This window comes from Tympanuchus pallidicinctus, unplaced genomic scaffold (genome assembly GCF_026119805.1).
Source record: "Tympanuchus pallidicinctus isolate F22 unplaced genomic scaffold, pur_lepc_1.0 scaffold25, whole genome shotgun sequence".
Classification (NCBI taxonomy): Eukaryota; Metazoa; Chordata; class Aves; order Galliformes; family Phasianidae; genus Tympanuchus; species Tympanuchus pallidicinctus.
In genome coordinates, this window is record NW_026294742.1 from 8,520,656 (window position 1) to 8,528,917 (window position 8,262).

Below are 8,262 nucleotides of genomic sequence, written 5' to 3' on the forward strand. Positions count from 1 at the left end.
TGCCTTTTTCTTTCCCATTTTTTCCTTCTAGAGCACAAACTGTGCCTGTAACAACACTGAGGAGTTTATTCACCAGCTAAACAAGTTGGAGTCCCCATGTATGAAGATAGTTAAAAGCGATATGAGAAAGCTAAGAGACAACTGCACAATTCTGAAGGTAAGCTTCTGCTGTTCAGTGGTAATTTCAAACATTTCCCTGCAGTTCTCCACCTGCCCAGGCTTGCTGTGCTTGCTGAGCTGCCTCAGTCTCCTCTTAGTTCTCTCAGAGAGCACAGAGCTGCTGGGACCACACGGAGCATCCCAAGCTCCCCAGTTTCTCCAGGACATGGATATTACGAGGGAAATTGGATGTACAAATAGGAGTTGGACTTGATGATCCATATGAGTCCTTTACAATCTGGGATATTCTATGATAGCCAGGGCTGCATTCACTGCTGGTCTGCAAGAATGGTGGAAAGTGTCGTGGGGCTGGAGCCTCATCCCAGGCAGCTAAAGAGCCCCGAGGAATTACAGAGCCTTGGGATGGAGTGCCTCTGTAACTCCTGCATCACTCTCTACTCTTTTTCCTTAGAGAAATTCAGCCCATGGACATTCCTGCAATGAGATCAGAGCAGATTTCTCCAAATTCAGAAGCAACCTGGAAGAATTCTTGAAGTGGCTCAGCCAGACAAAGAGCTGCAGGAACATCAAGAGGGACGAGTTGGATCTGGATGGCAGCAGCAAAAGCAGCTGCTCTCTGCTGCAGAAGCACTGCAGAGAAAGGCTGTAAGAGCAGCTCCCACAGCAGCAGTGGGGCTGCCTGGGAATGGGGGGCAAGGAGGGGCTCCCACAAAACATGAATCTGTGCTAAGAGCTAATGCAAGTCAGTGACTGAAAACCAAAGACGTCAATTAAAACTTTATCAACCACGCGCAGCCAAGTGTCATCATTTACCCTGCCTGTGGTTATCAGATGTGAAACGTGCTTGAGGCACGTGGGATGCAGGGAGAGATGCTGGGTCTGGGGTTTGAGCACACAGGGGTAGCAAACACAGCCCTGACCTGCTCACCTGTGTCAAGTGGGGACAGGGAGGGTCTGCACGTGGGGATGAGGGCTAAGGGGCTGAGATGCTCAGTGGGTACCAATGGGACCTAGAGCAACCCTGCTGGAGATGTGGCACCACCAGATCCCACCCTGCACTGAAGCTGTTGCTTGTTGGTGGTGTTTGCATTAAGCTTCAATAGGAATCTGACCAAACTAACATGGATGCTTCACCTTTTGCCCTTTCACTGCACTCCAAAGAGCTTCTGCTCAGTTTTTTCAGGGATTTTCAGCATACATTTATCCAAAACATTTCCACCACACCTCAGACAGCATCCAGTGCAGAGCGGGATGTCAGAGGAGATGCTTGCATCTTACTGAGAGTTAGAATCACAGAATACAGAATCACAGAATGGTTGGGTTGAAGGGGCCTCTAGGATCATATGGTCTGGTTGCTCCCACCAGTTCAGACCCAGCTGGTCTTGAACACCTCCAGGGATGGGGCATCAATAACTCCTTTTCAATTTACATCACACGAGCAGAAGAGCTGCTGAATTACCACACTTCTGTGCAAAAGCAGTGTTTCTCCAGCATGCTCAGAAGGTTTCAAGCTGTTGGACATCTCTGTGCTAAAGCAGCCACTGGGATTGCACTGTGGGTTTCAGCTCAGCTCTCTGCACTCTCTGTGCCTGGTGAACAATGACTGCTATGCAAAGACCCACAGCGCAGTGACCTCTGAAAGCAGGTAAGAGATGATGCACATCCAGTGGGACAGCCAGCACTCAACCTGCCTCACAGAGCACTACTCAGCACTCTGAGCAATACCTGAATTTGCTCATGTGCTTGGTTCCATCTCACCTCCCAGCACACTTCAAAAAGCAGCAGGTTTTCAACAAACCACTTTTGAAGTGGCTGTCTTGCAATGGTTCTCGTCCCTGAAATCACTGTTTCACGTCGCTTGTGTGCAAACTCTCCATTCTTCCAGTGCTTTACTCCAGGAGATGCATCTCCCTCACTCACCAGCACTGCTATCCCAGGAAATACTTCTGTTTAAAGAACAGAAAGCAACCAAAGAATGCTTAGTTTGGCTTCATACAGCCTAGAGATGAACAGAAGTGCTCCTGTCCAACCCAATGAGAAAGAACAGAATCAAACCTGCAAAGTGCCCAGAACAGTCTGCTCAAACATGCACACGAAGGGCTGATCCATATTAGCAGTATCTGTCACTATTTCCAAGGATCAGAAACCTCACAGAAATGCAGATACACCTCTCAACACATGGACCATGATGGCTGGCAGAGTCATCATGCTTTTGTGAGAGGCATTTACTGTGGAGGAGCCCATAATTTCAAGGAGCCGGCAATGCCATTCCACACCTCCTGCAGCTGATTTTGCTGAGCCATGTTGGTGTCCTGCTCCAAGAACCCACTCTGCCCTTACCTCCAGAACATCAGCATTAATTTTACTGCGAACATTCTCAACACAATGCTTGGCCTTATTTCAGAAGCAATGGCATTCTGATATTCCACTGACCTTACCAGAAAGCCCCTAGCACCCCGAGCATGATTCATATTTGCTTTAAGTCCATACAGAGGTAAAACCCAAGCCACCCACTGTCACTCCCACTGTACCCACACACAGCTCTAGCTCACTATCTCCATATTGACATTTACTTCTCAACACATCCAGCTTTCTGGATCACAGGTTTCCATGTCCCATGTGTGAGCTCTGCAATGGGGATGGAGGCCTTGCTGCTCACCTGAGCCTGGCAGGTGCTGGGACACACAGAGCTGGAGGTGGTGGCCTCCCACACCAGCTCACCCCAAAGCAATCATTGCTTGCAAGCACAGAACCCACACTGCCTGAGGTCCCGTGGCCACTGGGTCCCACCTGAGCCAGGTGCCCATCCCCACAGACAGGGAGCTGCCAGAGCTCTGCAGGGAGGAGCCCCCAGCACCGTGCTGCCATTCAGTGCATGCACACAACAGCTCCTGCCCAACCTGCATGCACCAGCTCCATCTCGTGCTACCAATCCCTATCAACCACACACAGCAGCTGAAATGAGAAAAGAAGGCAGCATTCACACAGCTCTCATGTCTCGACCAGGAGGTTTTCACTGGAAACAAGTAACACCACAAGCTTTTGTTCCAACAGATGAATCAGACCTCTGGTACAAATGACACGCTTGGAGCAGCCCTCCCCCTGCTCCTCCCAGCCTGCTGTAGGGGTGCACACCACATCACCACTTCAGTGGTTGGAGAGAGCAGAGCAAGCCGTGAGCTGCAGGGAATGGCACTGAGCCTTAATGCGGCCATCACAAAACGTGGGATTTGGATGAGAAAGCAACCAGAGGCGGGCAGAGATGATGAGAGACTCTGGTGCAGGTTGTGCTTAACATCAATACTTCTGTGGAAAAACAAAGAGGCCCACTGAGAGGGATGGCTGATAGCATCTACCACCACAGCAATCTGAAAGCAATACTGAAGTCAAGACAGGAAGACGACGATGCCAAACCTGCAGGATTTAACCCAAAGGAGGCACAGTCAGACACTTTCAGCACTGAAATGGTTCCTCCCTTCCCATGCCTTTATCGAAGAGTGAGGAAATACAAGGGGTGCTGAGGCTACGGTGCCTATTTATCACTGCAGAGATATTTCATGCTTTGTTTTTCTCTTTAAAGACAGAGCTGTTAGCCACATCCTCCAGTCATGAGTGCAAGGAGCTGCAGGGGGTAAAGCACCTGTTCTTATTCAGAGGCACCAGAACCGCCTCTAATAATATTAGCACTATCACACAGAATGGGAAAATAATTTTTAAATACCATACTCCGAAAAGAAAAAGTCAGAGGAAGAAATAGCAAGCATTAAATCATTCACTTGCAGTAACACTCCATCAGAAATCCGTAGACTGGAACTGCAGACGCCAGCACCAGTATCTCTATGGGAAGTGTAAGAGAAATCATTTCCCAAAGGCTTCAGTTCTCCAGAAACCCAGTCTGCTCCTGCTCAGGAAGTCCTGAACTCACCCTACTTCTCTGTATGCAATTTCCTAAGCTATTTGAACCTTCATCCAGACTTTGCAGTACAAAACTCCAAGTATTCTCAAAGACAATCAGAAGAAAGTGAAATCTGGATCTGATATCATTGGCAACAGCACAGTCTCTATTCTAACAACTTCCATAAGCGCTGGGCTCTCGTGTTTTCATGCATATTTTACATGTGATACAGTCCATGTGAGAAGGATTTTAATTCTTATTACTGCCAATTAAACATCTCTTCCCAGCCCTTATGACAGAGTCTGAGTCACCTCCGTGGGCAGCTGCAGCACAGGAAGCACACTGCCCTGCTGCCCCTTCAGTAATGGATCCACAGCAATCAGCACCAACCCACCTGTGCCCACTCTTGGAACCCAGGCACTGTGTTTTTGTAAAGCAATGCCCCCCAGAACCCACTTCAATGTCAAGCGCTGCAAAACAGTGGCTGTTCTGCTTCAGCTTGAACACTGCCATTGAGGAATTGCTTATTTTGATGAAATGGTGGGGGGGGAAAAAAAAATGCACCACCAGTGCAAACCTTGTTCCCACAGGTCAGAGGTTGCCTCAGTGCATCAGCAAGTTGCATCATGGAAAGACACTTACCTGCTGGCTTTGCTGCTGCAGACAGGATGCTACAGGAACGGAGATGTTGATGGGTACAGTCTGCGATGGGGGACGTTCACGATGTATTTCAGCTTCTGAGGAGTCATAGACAATAGCTACAACAATCAAGAAGAAAGGAGTGAGATGCAGGGAACACCCTCCCTCAGACCACGGCCCACGATAAGGCTGTGGTTGAAGAGCAGCAGGAGCTGAGAATGCACGCAGTGGTCATCGCTGTGCCTCAGCTTCCTGCACAGCCCAGCTGCATTCCCAGCAAAGGGCTGTGACATACAGCAGATGCAGGCTGAGCCCCAGCACAGAGCCCTGCACTCGTAACATCCCCACCCTGCAGAGCTCCAGCACAAAACCCTGCATCTGCCACATCTCCATCCCGCAGCGCCCGGCCCTGGCAGCCCACAGGAAGCACAGTGCAGCTTCCCGACATGCAGGTGACTTCTCTGCAATATAGGCAGGATCCAAATGACTCAGCAGAGCACCCCTCATCCTACTGTTACTCAGCCTAGCATCTCGGTTCTGCAGAACTCTCCTTAGCCTCAGCTCTTCCAATTCTGCAGCTTCCCAATGACAATAACATTTCCAAATTGCAAGAGCCTTAAAACACAACATGAGGTACTATCTGCTTGCACTATAGCCCTTATTTCCAAAGCTCTTCAAGTTATAGCTATTAACTTAATAATGCAACATCTCAGATGCCTCCAGGCCTACAAGCAATCCACATCACATGAAAAGGTCTGCTCATTACTGCTACTTGCAGAACTAATAGCTGCTCTACCCCAAAGCACCTGCGGAGGATTACACCACTCAGAAAAGCACTGCAGCCATCTCCAAATAATTTCTCCAAGTGCTGCTTTGCAGCCAGGGTAGATTTATTTACAACAAAAATCAGCTCCTGAAAGCATCGTTGCCACCCCATTTTAATAGAATTGTAATCCCAATACCTGGCTCAGGCACTCCGCTTCAGGCCTGCAACAAGCAGCAAGAAAGGAAAGGATGCAGCCCTGGGAGGTGGGCACAGAGCAACCTCTGTCAACACCCCGAAGAAGACCTTACACTGCTCAGTGTCCCCAGCAGGAGCAGCACACAACATTCTGCTGCCAGCAAACCCACCAACCCACAAAACCAGCCCTGCCAGGTTCCAGGCACACAGGTGTGTGAAGCCTTCTGGGAAAACCATTTGCTAGAAGCAGAGCTCAGCTGTGTCTCATTTTGCTGCTCTGATCTCCCAGGTTTCAGGAGTGTGCGTGGTGGCTCAGACCTGCCCCTGATGTGGGTTCCCTGTGAAGTGTCCACATCAGGTCACACTTTGGGATGAGTCTCTCCAACATCTCTCAGGCTCTGAGTGTCACCTCCACTGACCCCCACCCTGCATGCCTCACCCTGAGGTGTCCCCAGGTGGCAATGAGCCTGCACAAGGGGACACAAGTTGCACTGACAGGATTGGTGGCACTGGTTGTTCTTATGCACCAAACCCTGCAGATATCAGACGAACTTTCCCAGGCATCAGCCGGACACAACCTTACCCCAGGAGTTAAAGAAGCTGCTAAAATTGGGTAAAATACGTTTACTACAAGCAGTGAGCCAAGGAGGCAGGGCCACTTCTGTGTTTTCCCCTCTTCATGAGGATCTTTCACTACCTTCCCATGCAGACAGTGTGCAGTGACTGGATTCCTATGACTCATCCTATGGAACAACGTACATTGATTGCATTGTGCAAATTGTGATGCCTTCACCCCAGGGGCCAGCAGCATGGTGGACACTGCTCCAAAAGGTAAGAATCACTCACATGCAAGGAAAGCAGGGCTTTGGGAAGGAGGGAGTTTGTTTTCAGTTTCATTTCATGTATTGGATGTTGCTGTTCTGGGGAGATATCTGCTCACACGTAGCAAACTGAGCCACAGCCTCAGTGCTTGCAGCAAGCAATGCTTCATGCACTTTGTGGCTGCAGTGTGTGTAGTCTATTTGTTTTGTTTCTTTCTGGCACGGGAGCACATCTGTGCCATTTTGTTCACAGGGCTGTGTCAGTGCCCAGTGTTAACTCTGGTGTCTGTCTTCAAATTTAGGACAGGTACAGAAGAGAAACAGAAGAGCGTAACACTGGAAAGAACCTGCAAAGAACCAACCCTAGAGGAAGTGACCACAGTAAATAACAGTAGGAGATGAGCCCCTTGCTACTGTTTGCCTCTAAGATTAGATGCACCTCGGCTTTCACGGCTTCACAACCAAACTCTGCTCACTGTTTCCCACTTCCTGCAAATGTATCTTACTGCTTACCAAGAAAACCCAGGTCATCAAGTAGAGCAGAGAGTGCAAACCAACCACAGCCATGCGGGCTGTGCAGAGCTCTCCCCACAAGCACAGGGGCATAGCTGCCCTTCCACCGTTGGCATTGCACACAAGAAAGCTGTCCTGGGAAGGGATGTGTGAAGTCAGGAGGGAGCAAAGGCTCTTCTCCTGGAGCCCCAATCTCCTGCTGCGTCCTCCCCAGCCCCAGGGATGAAAGCCATTGCTGTTTATGAGGGTGGGTAGTGATAGCACAAGAAGGAATGGCTTTAAACTGAGACAGGGGAGGTTTAGGTTGGATATTAGGAGGAAGTTTTTCATCCAGAGGGTGGTGAGGCACTGGCACAGGCTGCCCAAGGAGGCTGTGGATGCCCCATCCCTGCAGGCATTCAAGGCCAGGCTGGATGTGGCTCTGGGCAGCCTGGGCTGCTGGTTGGCGACCTGCACACAGCAGGGGGTTGAAACTGGATGAGCATTGTGCTCCTTTGCAACCCAGGCCATTCCAGGATTCTATGGCTCCCAAGGACAGCGCTGCTGCTGCCTCTCACAGCCCGCAGTACTGCTGAGATGGTGCAGTGTGGTGGAGGCAGAGCAGGGCTGGGCAGCAGTAAAAAGTGAACACTTTTGAGGAAGCGACAGACTGAGGCTGCGGGGGGGAGCAGAGCGTACGAGTTCACACATCGCACAGAGTCGGAAGTCTTTTGTTTGTTTCTTCTCATTCAAGAGCTGAGATGAAAGTGAAGGAAGGCAGCGTGGAACCCAAGCAAAGCTGTGAGATCAAAGCAGAAGGGCCTGGAAGGCATCACAGCACCTGAGCTGCTGTAGCTGTGAGGAGCAGCAGTGCTGCCTGTACCATCACAGGTGCCACTCTCTACCCTTCGGACCAAATGTTGGTTTTCCCCTCTCAGATGATCAGATAGGAGATGCTTGTTCACTGTAATCAGAACGCAGCAGTTTCTAACACAGAAGATAACATCCTTCGTTGAGCCTACAGCACTAAGTGTCTGTGCTTTAGGTGATGCCTAATCTGCACGGAGGGCTGCAGTATTGCTTGGCAACACACCACATGCCCACACAGCTGTGCTGAGGCCATGGTTTAAGAAACCACATGCTCACAGTGGATGTGGATTACCAGCAAGGTCTGGGGATGGCTGCTCTTCTTATGAGTACAAAAGCAGTTATAAGAGACCATAGCTCCATGACAATTCACATGGTATCTGCTTCCATCAGTACCTAAAGACCACATCAGTGAGTACAGGCAGGGCCTGAAGAGCTCTGAAAGATCCCAAAGCATAAATATCTGT